The following is a 19,162-nucleotide window of genomic DNA, read 5'->3' as shown; positions in this document are numbered from 1 at the left end:
GGAAATTTGAAATAAAAGAGAGTTAAAGAATGGAAGAGAGGAAAAAAGAGAGAAAAAGGAAAGACGAAACAGAATAAACTTAGAGATAGAAGTTAGTGCATTGACTGTTGTCAGACATTTATCCAGAACAATATACTGACCTGCCTTGTTTCTAGGAATTTAGACCAAAGTGCCCAACAATCTTCATATTCTTTGAATTGACAGTTTTTATATAGTATATATTTTTCAATTTGTATTTTATCTTTTAAAATTTTTAAAAGAACATATACGTTAAGTTCCTGTTTTTGCATTTTACTTCTATATATATAATATTTTATATTAATAATGAGCGAATTGGCAAATAGTATTATAGGTTGTCTGTTTAACAAATTGTATGTGTTCACCTTTGTTCTGGCGCCACTGTTCAGTTTCTTTCCATACATCTAAGACTGGAACAGTCATAGAACAAATGTTCCAATGTTTCTGGCTGTTCATGGCAAAACTCACAAATATTTTATTTTGTAAAGAAAAGTATTAGTTGTTATTACTATTCTATGTCACATTTTATATTGAAACCATAATAATGGTGAGTCCTTTAAACATTAAAATGGTAAATTATAGACTTTTCTCCACTCTTGTAAAGATAATATGTAACCTAAATCTGAATATTTTCGTTGTGCTGTGGGTGTTTTTGTCGACTTGTTTAATATGTTATACTTTACATTTCTTTGCATTCTTTTGTTTTCTTTAAAAAATAGCTGCAGTTTAAAAGGAAATATTGGATAGGTCGTTATTACCTGTTGATTGATTCTTGTTCTTTTTTAATTCTACTGTCTTAGACAGACCCGCTGGGACATTCTGATGACGTGCTTGAACCGTCAGTAGTTGATTGATTCTTGTTCTTTGTTAATTCTACTGTCTTGACAGATGGGACATTCTGATTATTGAACCGTGTAGTTGATTGATTCTTGTTCTTTTTTAATTCTACTGTCTTAGACAGACCCGCTGGGACATTCTGATGACGTGGTTGAACCGTCAGTAGTTGATTGATTCTTGTTCTTTGTTAATTCTACTGTCTTAGACAGACCCGCTGGGACATTCTGATGACGTGCTTGAACCGTCAGTAGTTGATTGATTCTTGTTCTTTTTTAATTCTACTGTCTTAGACAGACCCGCTGGGACATTCTGATGACGTGGTTGAACCGTCAGTAGTTGATTGATTCTTGTTCTTTGTTAATTCTACTGTCTTAGACAGACCCGCTGGGACATTCTGATGACGTAGTTGAACCGTCAGTAGTTGATTGATTCTTGTTCTTTTTTAATTCTACTGCCTTAGACAGACCCGCTGGGACATTCTGATGACGTGCTTGAACCGTCAGTGGTTGATTGATTGATGGGTCACAGGTCTTTAGATTGCACCAAAAAGCTGCAATCTCGCCTCACATTAATTATAATTTCATTTAAACATACAAACACACCTACAGTTTTAATGAATTGTGTGACAGTAACACGTATGTTTTTAGTGCGTCCCACGGGTAACGCATTTTTTTATATTATGGAATTTACTGCAAGTTATTTATTTTTGTTATTCCAAAATACTTTTATTTTTATATTTATGTCAAACCAAACTGAAATTATTTATAAAAAAATCCAAACATTTTTGTAGGAGGATGGAACGGACTATATGCAATTTTAATGCTCACCACATTTTGTGAGGATGCAATGACTTAAATAATAGAGGTAAACAATTAGAATACTTAATTCTAAAAAATGGCTTAATATTACTTAATGATAAAAGTCATACATACTTTCATCCTGCAAGTGGTTCCTTCACATCCATTGATTTAACCCTTTGTAGTCCGTCCTTTGTCTTGATTTCTCGTGGAAAGTTTGTCCAGACCCTTGTGGTAGTGACCACTTACCAATTATTTTGGAGAATGATGGACCTCCATAACTTGAAAGGGCTCAGAGATGGAGGTTGACAGGGGCAAACTGGAATAAATTTCGGGATCTAGGCAGCACTCGACTGCAACAAACTGCCATGCTTGGTGCCGATGATCCCATGTCTTTGTTCACCTCCATCTTGAAAGATATTGCAGAGGAAACTATTCCTAAGACTTCGGCAGTACCGAAGCGTTTCATCAAACCATGGTTCAATGAGACATGCACAGATGCAATCAAAGAGCGAAACAGGACCCTAGAGAGGTTCAAACGCGAACCTACCGGGGATAACCTGAATACTTATCGCATTGCTCGGGCAAAAGCTCATAAAGCTATCAGACAGAGTAAGAAATCATCTTGGAGAAATTATGTCTCCAAGCTGACTTCTCAAACATCTGTGAAATCTGTCTATAATAGGATACGTACAATCAAGGGAAAAGAATCCAGTAATACAGTTCGCCATTTGTCTGTCAACGACACGGATGTGACGTCTCATCGTAACATTGCCAATGCATTGGCAGACACTTTCTCTCATAATTCTTCTTCTTCTTTCAGTAAAGCTGAAAAGCAACCTATTAACTTTTCATCTGAAAATGCTGAAGTATACAACAGGCACTTCTCTTTGGAGGAGTTGCAGGACGCTCTACGTAGAGCCCATGATACTTCGGTAGGACCAGATGAAATACATTATCAACTCTTAAAACACTTACCTGAATCATCCTTAATCGTTCTATTAAATATCTTTAACAAAATCTGGATTTCGGGTGACTTTCCGGTAAGGATCCAACAAATCCTACCAGTTATCGCCCTATTGCTTTGACAAGTTGCATTTGTAAAACCATGGAAAGAATTATCAACCGTAGACTTGTCTGGTATCTTGAGTCCCACAAATTGCTTACTAACGTGCAATGTGGGTTCAGGTCTCGACGTAGCACGGTCGATCATCTTGTTAGATTTCAAACGTTTTATAGGGATACTTTCATCCATAACCAGCATTTGGTATCGGTCCTTTTTGACCTCGAGAAAGCTTATGATACCACGTGGAAGTATGGGATTTTGAAAGACCTACATGGCATGGGCCTGAGAGCTGAACCTAGTTTGGGTGCTAGACGTGCAAAGCTTTCTCTGCAGTATTCTACAAAGATTAAATCAATGCCAAAACACCCTGCACACACTGCGGTGTTTGATGATAGGTATATGAAGTTGTTTGGTGCGAAACCGAATGCAATTCGAACATTTAGTCTTCGCATTAAGCAGTTTTTATTAGTTTCCAACATTGATTTAACAGACATTTTAGAAACGCCTTCATGTTTTGTTTTGCCACCTTGGTGTATCAAGCCACCGAAAATTGTATTCGATCTTGTGCATCTAAAGAAAGATCGCACAGATGCCGTTATTTATAAACAACATTTCATGGTAATCCAAGAGAGGTATTGTGATTACATTCCTGTTTACACAGACGGATCACGGGATGGGAATTCTGTGGCTTGCGCTACAGTTTTCCCATCAGACGCAATAATTTCCATGAGATTGCCCGATTCAGCATCAATCTTTAATATTGTTTCTTTCGTTTGAGGAACGAATTAGAAAGTAACTATTTTCTCCTTGGTCGAAGTACATAAAGGTTGGTAATTTGCATAAGTGTTTGGTAGGGGGCGCTGTTAGTGCACTATATAAGGAGGTGGCAATGTGTTTTTTATCATCTCGATTGTGGTGCACGCAATTTACACTGTTTTGAAAGTATCTCACATTAATTGTGTGTTGTCTTTTTATAGTTTGGCGAACCGTGAGAATACGTTTTGAAGGTGAACAGCCACTGGAGGGGTAACGGCCCATTATAATTCGTTTAGAGGTTTACGTTGTAAGAGTGGTTTTCAGACTGTTGAGTGTTTTATTATGGAATAAACTGTGGTATGTCCCTATGTGCGCCACACAGTATGCCATTTACTTGTCGTTTTGTTTTATGTACAGAGGGGGGTGAAGGAGAACTGCTGAAACCTGGGCAATCATTAAAGCCCTGGAACAGATTAAGGATTCATGTGCATCCAAATATATTATTTTCACAGATTCACTTTCGTGTCTCCAAGCTCTACAGTACATGAAATTGGAGCACCCGTTAGTTGAAATGGTGATACGAAAGTGTGTGTTTTTATCAATTCTCATTAAAGATGTTATATTTTGTTGGGTGCCCAGCCATGTTGGCATTAGGGGTAACGAAAAGGCAGATCTATGTTGCTGCCAGGTCTGCTTTGAACTTGCCCCGTGTCCATCTTCGTGTCCCCTACAGTGATTTTAAATTTCATATTAACCAATATATTTTTTCCCACTTGGCAAGATGATTGGGACGGTGCGGTTGCGAACAAGCTTCATTCTGTTAAGCCAGTCCTGGGAGAGTGGCCGTCATCTTACAGGCAGTGCAGGAAGGATGAAGTAGTCTTGTGCCGTGCCCGCATCGGCCATACATATCTGACGCATTCATTTATTTTAACGAAGGATCTCCCCCTCAGTGTGTCAGTGTACACTGACTGTGCGCCACATTTTGGTGGAGTGTGATCATCTCAAGCCGACGAGAAATGATATATTTGGCAACAGAAATGTTTGGGAATCTTTTAAGATTCACCGTGCATCCACAGTTTCAGAATTCCATCCAGAATTAATTGTAAAGTTTTAAAAACACTTTGCCTTCTATACAAAGTTTTAAAATCTACTTACCTTGATTTTATGTATTGTATTATACTTTTCACCCACAGCTCCTTACACTGTGGTTTTACATAAATATATCTAAATAATATTTTTATATACTTACCATTTGTGACACCCAATAGCCGATGTATATTGTCGTGCTGGGGTGTCGTTAAACATTCATTCATTCATTCATATGTAATATTCCGATCATAACAGTCCCCTTCCCACGTGCTACGTTATGTGGGGGGGGGGGGGGGGGGGGGGGGGTGTTTCAATGTATTTCCGGGTACGCATAACCCAACCCCCTCCCCTAGAAACACCACTACGGAATAGCCAGTCTAGACTTCCTCTACACAATTTCCTGCACACGCGCCTGTTTGACGAAATATTTCGTTTACTGCAAATTAATTATACATTGCATTAAAAAGTGTATATTTTGCTGAAATAACAGCTAAATATATAATTTAACCTAAAAACATCTACCTAGTAAGAGTACTTGTTTTATTTACATCAAAATATTTGTGTAAACATGTTTATGTTAGTCTTGCATACCGATTATTTAAAGTAGGTAGATGCCAAACATGTTAAAATAAAGACATTGTTGTATACATGATTATAAGTAAGCGACAGGCAAAACAAAACACGTACTATTTTTTAAATACCCCCCCCCCCCCCCACAACAATTTTACCTCCTCCCAAGAAAACTCCAGTAACAACAACTCTTCCCCCAAATAAACAACAGCCTATAAAACAAGCCCCCACACACCAGTACACACGACCAACCAAAAACATAACCCAGACGAACATGCACATTTAAAATACGTAAGATACGTAACAGGATGTTTCATCTGTCGCCTGTAGGAGGACTGCCACTCCCAAGACTACCTTAGAAAACACAAACGAATGAATGAATGAATGTTTAACGACACCCCAGCACAAAAATACATATCGGCTATTGGGTGTCACAAATGGGAGATTGTTAATCACACTGTTTAAAGTTTGAAACCTTGGCCATACCTAAGTCCTAATCCAAATTAAAACTTTTTTCTCCTTGATTTTTGTTATTAACGTTTCATGAAAATCTCTGGATTGAAACTATTAAAATAATGAAGACGTTTCACTGCATAAGAACAATCTAACAGGCACCATACATGAATGAATGAATGAATGAATGAATGTTTAACGACACCCCAGCACAAACGAGCACCCGATAGAGCTCAATGATATATACAGGTGGCTGCTGATTACAGGTTGCCACATGTAGAGTCTTTTAAAAAACATGTTGTTGTTTCTTGTTTTATCGTATGTACTGCTAATTAGCGGATGTGTGCTTCACAATTGACTATAAATCAACTTTTGATATGTCGCCTCCTTCAGAAAAAATGCAGCTGGAATGTTTTAAATTAACCGCCAGGGCGACCAACCTAATGGAAATAAGTATGTTTCCGGAATTTTCTGATATTTTCATTTTATGCGCGCGAACGACCTTTTCAAAACAATAATTTAAAGCGTGCTAAAACGTAATTTTTATAAAAAATAATTTTAAACAGTGTGAAATATGTCATGTTTGACATATATTTGCAAAATGACAATACAAATGAGTATATCATTATTTATATGTGAATTGGAACTTCCTCATAAAAAGACACACACACACCACCTACACACACACACCAAAAAAATCATCAACAAGTTCACACAAAATACACACACTTTATTAGCAATATTGTATTACAGTTTAAGACTCTTACCTAGATATTAACAATAAAGTGACAAACTTGGGACCAATGTTATTTTTATGTAGGTACATTGCCACATATGCACTATTTCATCATATGCATGTAGTGGGGTCGAACTGATTTGTGGCGAACTGGTGCGGGGACCTAACGTCTGCTACCCACATTAAGACTGGCTGCCGTTTTGCATTACGCTTACATTACTATTACAGTAACACTTTTGGGGAGCCAGTATACAGAAAAAAATCGCGTTATTATTTAACTTACTTGAATAAAATAATATCGGTAGGTATATTAATGTTACTGATGCGTCATATAATAGATTAGTGATGGCCAAATATTATATAGTCAAATGTTGCATGTGAAAGCCAATGGAAAGAAGCCAATTGTCGGTTCGGGTTTTTTGTTTGTGTACGATCGTAGCGTTCTTCTGTTATATAGTCATGCTTTCATCCACGGTGGCAAAATTGCATACATCGCCATAGAACCGATGCCTGCCCCGTAGGAGCAAAAGTCTATGATATTTAAAATATCTTTAAAATGAATACATAAACTATTCGAGTATAAAAAATAAGAAAGAAAATTTTCATATATGGCTTCAGTTTACTTGACATTTTCATTGGAACCGGAGCTCAGGTTAAAATAAGTGATAAAGATATTTAATTCTAAGAATGTAGACTGTAGGCCCCAATAAGAATTAGTTGCTTAAAAAAACAATTCAAGTGAATTTGAAAAAGATTCCGGATATTTGGTATGAATTCCGGAATTCGGAGTATGTGATGACAATTCCGGATTTTTCGGAAAATTCAGGAAAGTTGGTCGGCCTGAACCGTTCTGAACAGATTTGTTTTCTTTTTTCCATTTAATTATTTAATTCCTACTTCATGCGGTGTATTGTCATAGTAAGTGAATTTACATATGTCAAGCATAGCCTGCCCAGAGGCAATCAGATGCATTGCGAAGTCATACTTTCTTAACTGATACACAGTTGAGATGTCGGGACTGAATGGGTACTAGTATTCCTGAAGGTGTGAATATCGGTTATTTGCTACACCTTATCGCTGGTGTTAAAATATAAAAGTAAACATTTAATGTGGCCGCTTAATACAGGTATTTTAACGATTTGGGGTCCGATTTAGGTAGCCGCTGGCCGCGTTACACAGGTGACCGCTTATTACAGGTGCATATACATTATAAATCGTTTTGGAGGGAAAAACGTGACCGCTTAAGGCAGGTGACCGCTGATTACAGGTTTGACTATATATGGCGAACGAACAAAATCAGACCCCAAACCTTGATTGACAAATCAATACATGTTGAAATATTCTGATTAAGACTACGTTATTCACATTTTTTTCATATAGATTTACAAAATTCAAGTGACATCCCGCAAGTATTTAATAGAAGAATCTATCCAACACACACCGTCAGCATACTTTCAACGTAAACAAATAATTTTTATGAACTACTGACCTTTGACAGTCTCTGTTTCCTGGAAATTAGGCTTAATCGGAATCACTATCAAAACGGAACCATTTTTGTTGGGGAAAACGGAACCGATTTGGCTATAATGGCACCTCATGTAATGGCAAAAATAATATCGTGTAGATATATAGATTGGAGTCCAGGACATAACCCCACTAGGAAAAAAACCCCACTGGAAAAAAAACCCCACCCGGACAAAACCCCACTAACAAATGAGAATAATGGACAAAACCCCACTAACAAATGAGAATAATGGACAAAACCCCACTAACAAATGAGAATAATGGACAAAACCCCACTAACAAATGAGAATAATGGACAAAACCCCACTGTGACCATTTTACACATAAAGCTGAACGATATGAAATAAAGTTGACATTTCTATTTTGAAAGAAAAAAATTATAAATAAAACTGAAATGAAGATAAAATAGATTATGATAAAGAATAAAGTTGACATTTGTATTTTGATTAGGCCAAGTATTGCATTGATTGCATCCGTGTTTGTTCACTCAGCTGTATGCGATACGTGCATACCAGGGCATTCCCCCCCCCCCCCCCCCGGTCATTTCCCCCCGGTACATTCCCCCCGGTCATTTCCCCCCTTGTATTTTACCCCCTAGGTCATTTCCCCCCCCAGTCATTTCCCCCCTATTATAAAGAATTACTAATACTATTAGTGATCAAAATTGTATTTTATTTAACTGAACAGTGGGATTACATCTGCAGATTGTGGGCAATTCCACGTAAGAAAAGCAACACACGTCTGTTGTCATAATCATTGACGAGATTCTCTAGTCGTTTGGTGACATCCCTGTACTGGCGGCGTTGTGGTGGTCCATCTTCGCCGGCCAGTGCCTGTGTCATGGCTACTTCTGTCTGGAACTGCTCCTTCTTTAAAACATCAAGGAACAGCCAGATGTTTGGGTGATATGCTCCAACAATTGCTGACATCCTGCGGTGCCACCCCTCGCAGTGGTTGTTAGTGCGTGGCAATCCATCTCCAACTCTGTCATGGCAGTTCCACATGGAATGTTGAAATCTTGGTTCTCTCCTACCACGGCGTCTAGCTCGACCTATAAATGTATCTTCAAAGTAATCAAGAATTGGCTGCAGTTCCTCTGGGAGATCTTCTTGTATAAGTTCAAATGTGGCAGGTACATCGGCAACTGGCACAAATGCCAATGCAGGAATCATCCTAATCTGTAAAGACAGCTCATTATCTGTTGTGTAACTTTCTTGTAGTCCATTTGCCTGAACTCTGCGGTACACACACTGGGATAAATGGTACACACAGCCATTGGGTGGAGGGGAACTATTTTAGTGTCTGTTAAAACTGTCAATTTAAGTATTGAAGGGGAGAATTTACCAGGGGGGATATGTACCAGGGGGGAAATGACCAAGGGGGAAATGACCGGGGGGAATTTACCAGGGGGGAAATGCCCGGGGGGAAATGCCCTAGAACCCGATACGTGTTGCACTTGGTGAGTCAGCTGTGATGTGTGTGTATGCATTTCTACCAAACAAGCACCAATCCACATGTGAGGAACTATTCATTTCGATTCAGGATCGCTGCAGCGAGCTCGGATTCCAGCCTGATCCTATGACTGTCACCCTCGACTATGAACAAGCTGTGATGAATGCAGTAATAACAACCTTTGGTCCACAAGTCATTATTCATGGATGCTTCTACCATCTGACGCAGAACACGTCGAGGAAGATACAGAGTCTCGCCTTGGTCAACGCTATCGGGAAGAGGAGGATGTTAAGCTTTTCTGTGGCATACTTGATAGACTGACATTCCTACCAGTTGATGACGTACCAGAGGGGATGGCCTATCTGCGTGACAACATCCCTGATGGGCTGGAACCCTTGCTCGAGTATTTCGACAGCACACGTGTCAGGATCTTATCGCCGTATTTAGTCCCCTCAACAATCAGATGGATCTGTCCTCCCCTCTTCGTATTTGCCGTATTCCACTTATGTACGCACCATCCATCTGGAATATGCACACCATCACATTGTAAGGTCACATTTGCGTAGTGTCCAGCACAACTGCAACCCAATTTCTTTGTAATTTCCCCTACTTTAGACTAGAAAGGCCTTGTACTAGAGAAATAGTTTTTGTCTTGAAAATGTTATCGTCCTACTGGATCCACAAAGGCTTTACCTAGATGGCCAGGTGTAGTTAGTATCGTGTATTTACATGTCTAATGGTTCCTAAGCAAATCTGTGTTTGCACGCGCATTCCGCCGCGCTTTGATGTCGACGGAGCTTCATTATAAATTCATGTAAATTCGGGTAATAATGGTATCGAAAAGCTTTATGTAGATGGTGCAAGATTGTTTTGTGACGCGTGTTCACGGCGTGGTGACGCTTTTTTACTGTTATGTTGACAGTAGGTAGTATGTGTTACCCAGCGGAGATGAAAGTATATTTAACACCAGGTGTTCTAGGTGTCTATGATAATTTGTTTATGCAAATTGAAATCTCTCATACATCCACTGTACAGAAAGACCCGACCATCAGAATAATGTTTAATGATTTGTACTCGCTACACAGGGCCAGGTATCTGAATAAAATTTACTGTAAACTAAAGAATATGGGTTTGAAAGGAAACAAATGTTTAACAACCCTGATACCCTGCTATCACAACAACGAACTGTACCCGTTGCTCAACCGTACGCCTTGCGACAGTTTTAATTTGATGTCCGTGCTTATATATCCAATTAATTTTGAAGCACGCTAGAACATGGGCTAGAAGCAGGACAATGGGTAATGGTTAGTGGTCAGTTGTTAATGAGCTACTAAAACTCGTTATGGGTGGGATCCGATACCGGGATGCGAACACGGTACCTGCAAGCCTTAAATCCGACAGCTTAATCACTACACCATCCCTGTTGGTTGTCTAAAAATAATCACCAACAGTAGTAGTTTTATCCACCTGGACTAAAATGTACATCTAAACGAAAACGGAACTTTTTTAATGTATTTTTGAGGGGCAAAGAGAACGTATATTTGTTTCTGAAGGGGCAACCGCCCCATGCCTCCACCCTCCCGCTAGCTACCAGCTTGCCCTATCCCAGGCAGCTAAATGTTTCATGTGTTAACCACCCTGTTACATACATTACTACATAGACTGGTACATAAAGTTACGGCTCAAGCACGCTATCCTGGGCACACACCTGAGCTATCTGGTCTGACCAAGACAGTGAGTTAGTGGTTAGTGAGAGAGAAGAGGCTGTAGTAGTCTTACACCTACCCATTGAATTGTTAAAACTCGCTCTGGGTGGGAGCCGGTACCCTATACCTACCAGTCTTATGTCACTATTGGTCTGTCGTTGTTCCATGCCAAGCCACTGACCATGTCAGAGACCGGTTTGGGATGGACGTGCCTGAACCTCAATAGGACGTAGACACGTTGATTGGTTACATAGGTACGCCATTTGTTGTGGCTACAGTCAGACAGAGATGTACTATTACTGTCTAAGTGGGAGAAACTGTTTAATAAAACATGAATCATTATAGCCGTTTAGGAACACACCATCAGTCAGCGCAGGCTAAACGGTGTTTTAGTATCGCATAATACACCCAGTATAAAAGAATCAATCATATGCTGTCGTGTATGATACTAAAAATACACCCGATATTTATTAAATAATAAAGTAATAGGGCACACAAAAACAAGAAAAAAAAGTTGGAAAGATCATATTTTTATTTGACCTTTTTTTTTCTTTCTTTTTTTTCTTTTTGCAAGCTCTGGCGAGTTTCAGGGAATAAGATTCACCGTGCATCCACGCATGGTTTGTTTCAGACGTTAAGATTCACCGTGCACCCACGCATGGCTAGTTTCAGACATTAAGATTCACCGTGCATCCACGCATGACGAGTTTCAGACATTAAGATTCACCGTGCATCCACGTCTGGCGAGTTTCAGACGTTAAGGTTCACCGTGCATCCACGTCTAGCAAGTTTCAGACATTAAAATTCACCGTGCATCCACGCATGGCGAGTTTCAGACATTAAGATTGACCGTGCATCCACGCATGGCGAGTTTCAGACATTAAGATTCACCGTGCATCCACGTCTGGCGAGTTTCAGACATTAAGATTCACCGTGCATCCACGTCTAGCGAGTTTCAGACATTAACATTCACCGTGCATCCACGCATTGCGAGTTACAGGCATTAAGATTCACCGTACATCCACGCATGACGAGTTTCAGACATTAAAATTCACCGTGCATCCACGCATGGCGAGTTTCAGACATTAAGATTCACCGTGCATCCACGCATTGTGAGTTTCAGACATTAAGATTCACCGTGCATCCACGCATTGCGAGTTTCAGACATTAAGATTCACCGTGCATCCACGCATGACGTGTTTCAGGCATTAAGATTCACCGTGCATCCACGCATGACGAGTTTCAGGCATTAAGATTCACCGTGCATCCACGCATGCCGAGTTTCAGGCATTAAGATTCACCGTGCATCCACGCATGGCGAGTTTCAGGCATTAAGATTCACCGTGCATCCACGCATGGCGAGTTTCAGACATTAAGATTCACCGTGCATCCACGCATGGCGAGTTTCAGACATTAAGATTCACCGTGCATCCACGCATTGCGAGTTTCAGACATTAAGATTCACCGTGCATCCACGCATTGCGAGTTTCAGACATTAAGATTCACCGTGGATCCACGCACGGCGAGTTTCAGACATTAAGATTCACCGTGCATCCACGCATTGCGAGTTTCAGACATTAAGATTCACCGTGGATCCACGCACGGCGAGTTTCAGACATTAAGATTCACCGTGGATCCACGCACGGCGAGTTTCAGACATTAAGATTCATCGTGCATCCACACACGGCGAGTTTCAGACATTAAGATTCACCGTGCATCCACGCATGGCGAGTTTCAGACATTAAGATTCACCGTGCATCCACGCATGGCGAGTTTCAGACATTAAGATTCACCGTGCATCCACGCATTGCGAGTTTCAGACATTAAGATTCGTCGTGCATCCACGCATGACGAGTTTCAGGCATTAAGATTCACTGTACATCCACGCATGGCTAGTTTCAAGCATTAAGATTCACCGTGCATCCACGCACTGCGAGTTTCAGAGATTAAGATTCACCGTGCATCCACGCATGACGAGTTTCAGGCATTAAGATTCACCGTGCATCCACGTATGGCGAGTTTCAGACATTAAGATTCACCGTGCATCCACACATGGCGAGTTTCAGACATTAAGATTCACCGTGCATCCACGCATGGCGAGTTTCAGACATTAAGATTCACCGTGCATCCACGTCTAGCGAGTTTCAGACATTAAGATTCACCGTGCATCCACGTCTGGCGAGTTTCAGACATTAAGATTCACCGTGCATCCACGTATTGCGAGTTACAGGCATTAAGATTCACCGTGCATCCACGCATGACGAGTTTCAGACATTAAAATTCACCGTGCATCCACGCATGGCGAGTTTCAGACATTAAGATTCACCGTGCATCCACGCATTGCGAGTTTCAGACATAAGATTCACCGTGCATCCTCGCATGGCGAGTTTCAGACATTAAGATTCACCGTGCATCCACGTCTAGCGAGTTTCAGACATTAAGATTCACCGTGTATCCACGTCTAGCGAGTTTCAGACATTAAAATTCACCGTGCATCCACGCATGGCGAGTTTCAGACATTAAGATTCATCGTGCATCCACGCATGGCGACTTTCAGACATTAAAATTCACCGTGCATCCACGCATGGCGAGTTTCAGACATTAAGATTCACCGTGCATCCACGCATGGCGAGTTTCAGACATTAAGATTGACCGTGCATCCACGCATGGCGAGTTTCAGACATTAAGATTCACCGTGCATCCACGTCTGGCGAGTTTCAGACATTAAGATTCACCGTGCATCCACGTCTAGCGAGTTTCAGACATTAACATTCACCGTGCATCCACGCATTGCGAGTTACAGGCATTAAGATTCACCGTACATCCACGCATGACGAGTTTCAGACATTAAAATTCACCGTGCATCCACGCATGGCGAGTTTCAGACATTAAGATTCACCGTGCATCCACGCATTGTGAGTTTCAGACATTAAGATTCACCGTGCATCCACGCATTGCGAGTTTCAGACATTAAGATTCACCGTGCATCCACGCATGACGTGTTTCAGGCATTAAGATTCACCGTGCATCCACGCATGACGAGTTTCAGGCATTAAGATTCACCGTACATCCACGCATGGCGAGTTTCAGGCATTAAGATTCACCGTGCATCCACGCATGGCGAGTTTCAGACATTAAGATTCACCGTGCATCCACGCATGGCGAGTTTCAGACATTAAGATTCACCGTGCATCCACGCATTGCGAGTTTCAGACATTAAGATTCACCGTGCATCCACGCATTGCGAGTTTCAGACATTAAGATTCACCGTGGATCCACGCACGGCGAGTTTCAGACATTAAGATTCACCGTGCATCCACGCATTGCGAGTTTCAGACATTAAGATTCACCGTGGATCCACGCACGGCGAGTTTCAGACATTAAGATTCACCGTGGATCCACGCACGGCGAGTTTCAGACATTAAGATTCATCGTGCATCCACACACGGCGAGTTTCAGACATTAAGATTCACCGTGCATCCACGCATGGCGAGTTTCAGACATTAAGATTCACCGTGCATCCACGCATGGCGAGTTTCAGACATTAAGATTCACCGTGCATCCACGCATTGCGAGTTTCAGACATTAAGATTCGTCGTGCATCCACGCATGACGAGTTTCAGGCATTAAGATTCACTGTACATCCACGCATGGCTAGTTTCAAGCATTAAGATTCACCGTGCATCCACGCACTGCGAGTTTCAGAGATTAAGATTCACCGTGCATCCACGCATTGCGAGTTTCAGACATTAAGATTCACCGTGCATCCACGCATGGCGAGTTTCAGACATTAAGATTCACCGTGCATCCACGCATTGCGAGTTTCAGACATTAAGATTCGTCGTGCATCCACGCATGACGAGTTTCAGGCATTAAGATTCACTGTACATCCACGCATGGCTAGTTTCAAGCATTAAGATTCACCGTGCATCCACGCACTGCGAGTTTCAGAGATTAAGATTCACCGTGCATCCACGCATGACGAGTTTCAGGCATTAAGATTCACCGTGCATCCACGTATGGCGAGTTTCAGACATTAAGATTCACCGTGCATCCACACATGGCGAGTTTCAGACATTAAGATTCACCGTGCATCCACGCATGGCGAGTTTCAGACATTAAGATTCACCGTGCATCCACGTCTAGCGAGTTTCAGACATTAAGATTCACCGTGCATCCACGTCTGGCGAGTTTCAGACATTAAGATTCACCGTGCATCCACGTATTGCGAGTTACAGGCATTAAGATTCACCGTGCATCCACGCATGACGAGTTTCAGACATTAAAATTCACCGTGCATCCACGCATGGCGAGTTTCAGACATTAAGATTCACCGTGCATCCACGCATTGCGAGTTTCAGACATAAGATTCACCGTGCATCCTCGCATGGCGAGTTTCAGACATTAAGATTCACCGTGCATCCACGTCTAGCGAGTTTCAGACATTAAGATTCACCGTGTATCCACGTCTAGCGAGTTTCAGACATTAAAATTCACCGTGCATCCACGCATGGCGAGTTTCAGACATTAAGATTCATCGTGCATCCACGCATGGCGACTTTCAGACATTAAAATTCACCGTGCATCCACGCATGGCGAGTTTCAGACATTAAGATTCACCGTGCATCCACGCATGGCGAGTTTCAGACATTAAGATTGACCGTGCATCCACGCATGGCGAGTTTCAGACATTAAGATTCACCGTGCATCCACGTCTGGCGAGTTTCAGACATTAAGATTCACCGTGCATCCACGTCTAGCGAGTTTCAGACATTAACATTCACCGTGCATCCACGCATTGCGAGTTACAGGCATTAAGATTCACCGTACATCCACGCATGAGAGTTTCAGACATTAAAATTCACCGTGCATCCACGCATGGCGAGTTTCAGACATTAAGATTCACCGTGCATCCACGCATTGTGAGTTTCAGACATTAAGATTCACCGTGCATCCACGCATTGCGAGTTTCAGACATTAAGATTCACCGTGCATCCACGCATGACGTGTTTCAGGCATTAAGATTCACCGTGCATCCACGCATGACGAGTTTCAGGCATTAAGATTCACCGTACATCCACGCATGGCGAGTTTCAGGCATTAAGATTCACCGTGCATCCACGCATGGCGAGTTTCAGACATTAAGATTCACCGTGCATCCACGCATGGCGAGTTTCAGACATTAAGATTCACCGTGCATCCACGCATTGCGAGTTTCAGACATTAAGATTCACCGTGCATCCACGCATTGCGAGTTTCAGACATTAAGATTCACCGTGGATCCACGCACGGCGAGTTTCAGACATTAAGATTCACCGTGCATCCACGCATTGCGAGTTTCAGACATTAAGATTCACCGTGGATCCACGCACGGCGAGTTTCAGACATTAAGATTCACCGTGGATCCACGCACGGCGAGTTTCAGACATTAAGATTCATCGTGCATCCACACACGGCGAGTTTCAGACATTAAGATTCACCGTGCATCCACGCATGGCGAGTTTCAGACATTAAGATTCACCGTGCATCCACGCATGGCGAGTTTCAGACATTAAGATTCACCGTGCATCCACGCATTGCGAGTTTCAGACATTAAGATTCGTCGTGCATCCACGCATGACGAGTTTCAGGCATTAAGATTCACTGTACATCCACGCATGGCTAGTTTCAAGCATTAAGATTCACCGTGCATCCACGCACTGCGAGTTTCAGAGATTAAGATTCACCGTGCATCCACGCATTGCGAGTTTCAGACATTAAGGTTCACCGTGCATCCACGCATGACGAGTTTCAGGCATTAAGATTCACCGTGCATCCACGTATGGCGAGTTTCAGACATTAAGATTCACCGTGCATCCACACATGGCGAGTTTCAGACATTAAGATTCACCGTGCATCCACGCATGGCGAGTTTCAGACATTAAGATTCACCGTGCATCCACGTCTAGCGAGTTTCAGACATTAAGATTCACCGTGCATCCACGTCTGGCGAGTTTCAGACATTAAGATTCACCGTGCATCCACGTATTGCGAGTTACAGGCATTAAGATTCACCGTGCATCCACGCATGACGAGTTTCAGACATTAAAATTCACCGTGCATCCACGCATGGCGAGTTTCAGACATTAAGATTCACCGTGCATCCACGCATTGCGAGTTTCAGACATAAGATTCACCGTGCATCCTCGCATGGCGAGTTTCAGACATTAAGATTCACCGTGCATCCACGTCTAGCGAGTTTCAGACATTAAGATTCACCGTGTATCCACGTCTAGCGAGTTTCAGACATTAAAATTCACCGTGCATCCACGCATGGCGAGTTTCAGACATTAAGATTCATCGTGCATCCACGCATGGCGACTTTCAGACATTAAAATTCACCGTGCATCCACGCATGGCGAGTTTCAGACATTAAGATTCACCGTGCATCCACGCATTGCGAGTTTCAGACATAAGATTCACCGTGCATCCACGCATGGCGAGTTTCAGACATTAAGATTCACCGTGCATCCACGCATGGCGAGTTTCAGACATTAAGATTCACCGTGCATCCACGGATGGCGAGTTTCAGGCATTAAGGTTCCCCGTACCTCCACGCATGGCGACTTTCAGGGTTTACGATTTACCGTACATCCTGGCATGGCGAGTTTCAGGGATTACGATTTACCGTATATCCACGCATGGCGACCACGGGTCGTCTAGTCCAGATTCTGTCTTCGACAGCCACTGACGAACAAGTCTGGTGGCAGTACCCGTGACGGGCACTACTCGCGGGACAGTATATGCTCATCTTTCGCAAACACCTGATATCATCACTGTTTTGACAATGATTCGCGAGAGCATGTCAACACAGCTGTAGTTAGTCTAATGAGCTCTGTACTGTGCTAGTTTAGTTTTAGTAAACTAGTCAGTGAGTGACAGTTCTGTTTGTGGCGCTGCAAGAAGGTTGAAATACCCAGTAAACGATCTAATCAGGAATGGCTGTCCTCCTATAGAAGAGGCATTAGATGGAGATTCGTGGAATCAAGCACTATTTTGACAAATGCCCACAAGACAAATCAGTTGTATGTCAAGGGTTGGAATTGTAAGAATATAAAACCGATCTCTGTAGTGTAGTTGTTAATCTAACGGTTAAGCGGCTGACAGGTTCTGTGTTCGAGTCCTAGTACCGGTTCTTACCCTAAGTGAAGATTAAAGGTCAGTAGGTATAGGTGTAAGACCGCAACACCAATGTTTCTCTCACTAATCACTCACATTGACCACTGTTCTGAAAACAGCCGGGGTAGCTGATGTATACACCCATGACTGCGTGTTTGAACCGTAAACTGATATTAACATGGACAAATTCAACCATATAAAGTTATGTGGGATGTAAGAATTACTACAAGTAGTAGATGTTTTACCCGTAAACATTGCTTGCTCTGGACCAAAAAACATCGTTGTAAACTCAGTGCTAGATATCAAATATATGTTGTAAAGTTGAAATGTAAGTAATGTGTTACCTCGGTCTACTCTCCGATATTAATGGAGGAAATAAAGATCATTCATTCATTCATGGATTGCGAGTAATATTGTGGGTAGAATGATAACAATAATGGTGAAAACGTGTAAGGCTAACTCATTTTGCCCGAATATAATTTTATTCTTTTTGCTCGAATTTGAGGATTTTCTCTAGCACCAGGGGCAGTTGCCCCTCCCTACGCTGCCCCCAGTCTCGTACGCTTATGCTGTCGAGCGTAAAATCTTAAAGGGACGTTCCTGAGTTTGCTGCATTGTAAGATGTTTCCGACTAATAAAATATTTCTACGATTAAACTTGCATATTAAATATATTTTCTTGTTTAGAATATCAGTGTCTGTATTATCAATGTGTTTCTGGTCGTCGAAAAACAATAATTAGGAAATAAAATGAAATTTAACCTAGTACAAATATTAGAACGACCAGAAACACGTTTAATATACAGCCACTAATATTTTATGCAGAAAAATATATTTCATATGTAATTACAGTCGTTAAAAAGTCTCTGTTAGTCGATAACATCTTTAAAATTGCAGCAAACTCAGGAATGTCCCTTTAATATTTAGTATTATAACATGATATGTGATTTTCATCCTGTAACCACAGTTGTTAGTGACCGAATGAATGAATGTTTAAC

Source organism: Gigantopelta aegis, chromosome 8 (assembly GCF_016097555.1).
Source record: "Gigantopelta aegis isolate Gae_Host chromosome 8, Gae_host_genome, whole genome shotgun sequence".
In the NCBI taxonomy this organism is placed as follows: domain Eukaryota; kingdom Metazoa; phylum Mollusca; class Gastropoda; order Neomphalida; family Peltospiridae; genus Gigantopelta; species Gigantopelta aegis.
Note: the sequence above shows the minus strand (reverse complement) of the source record.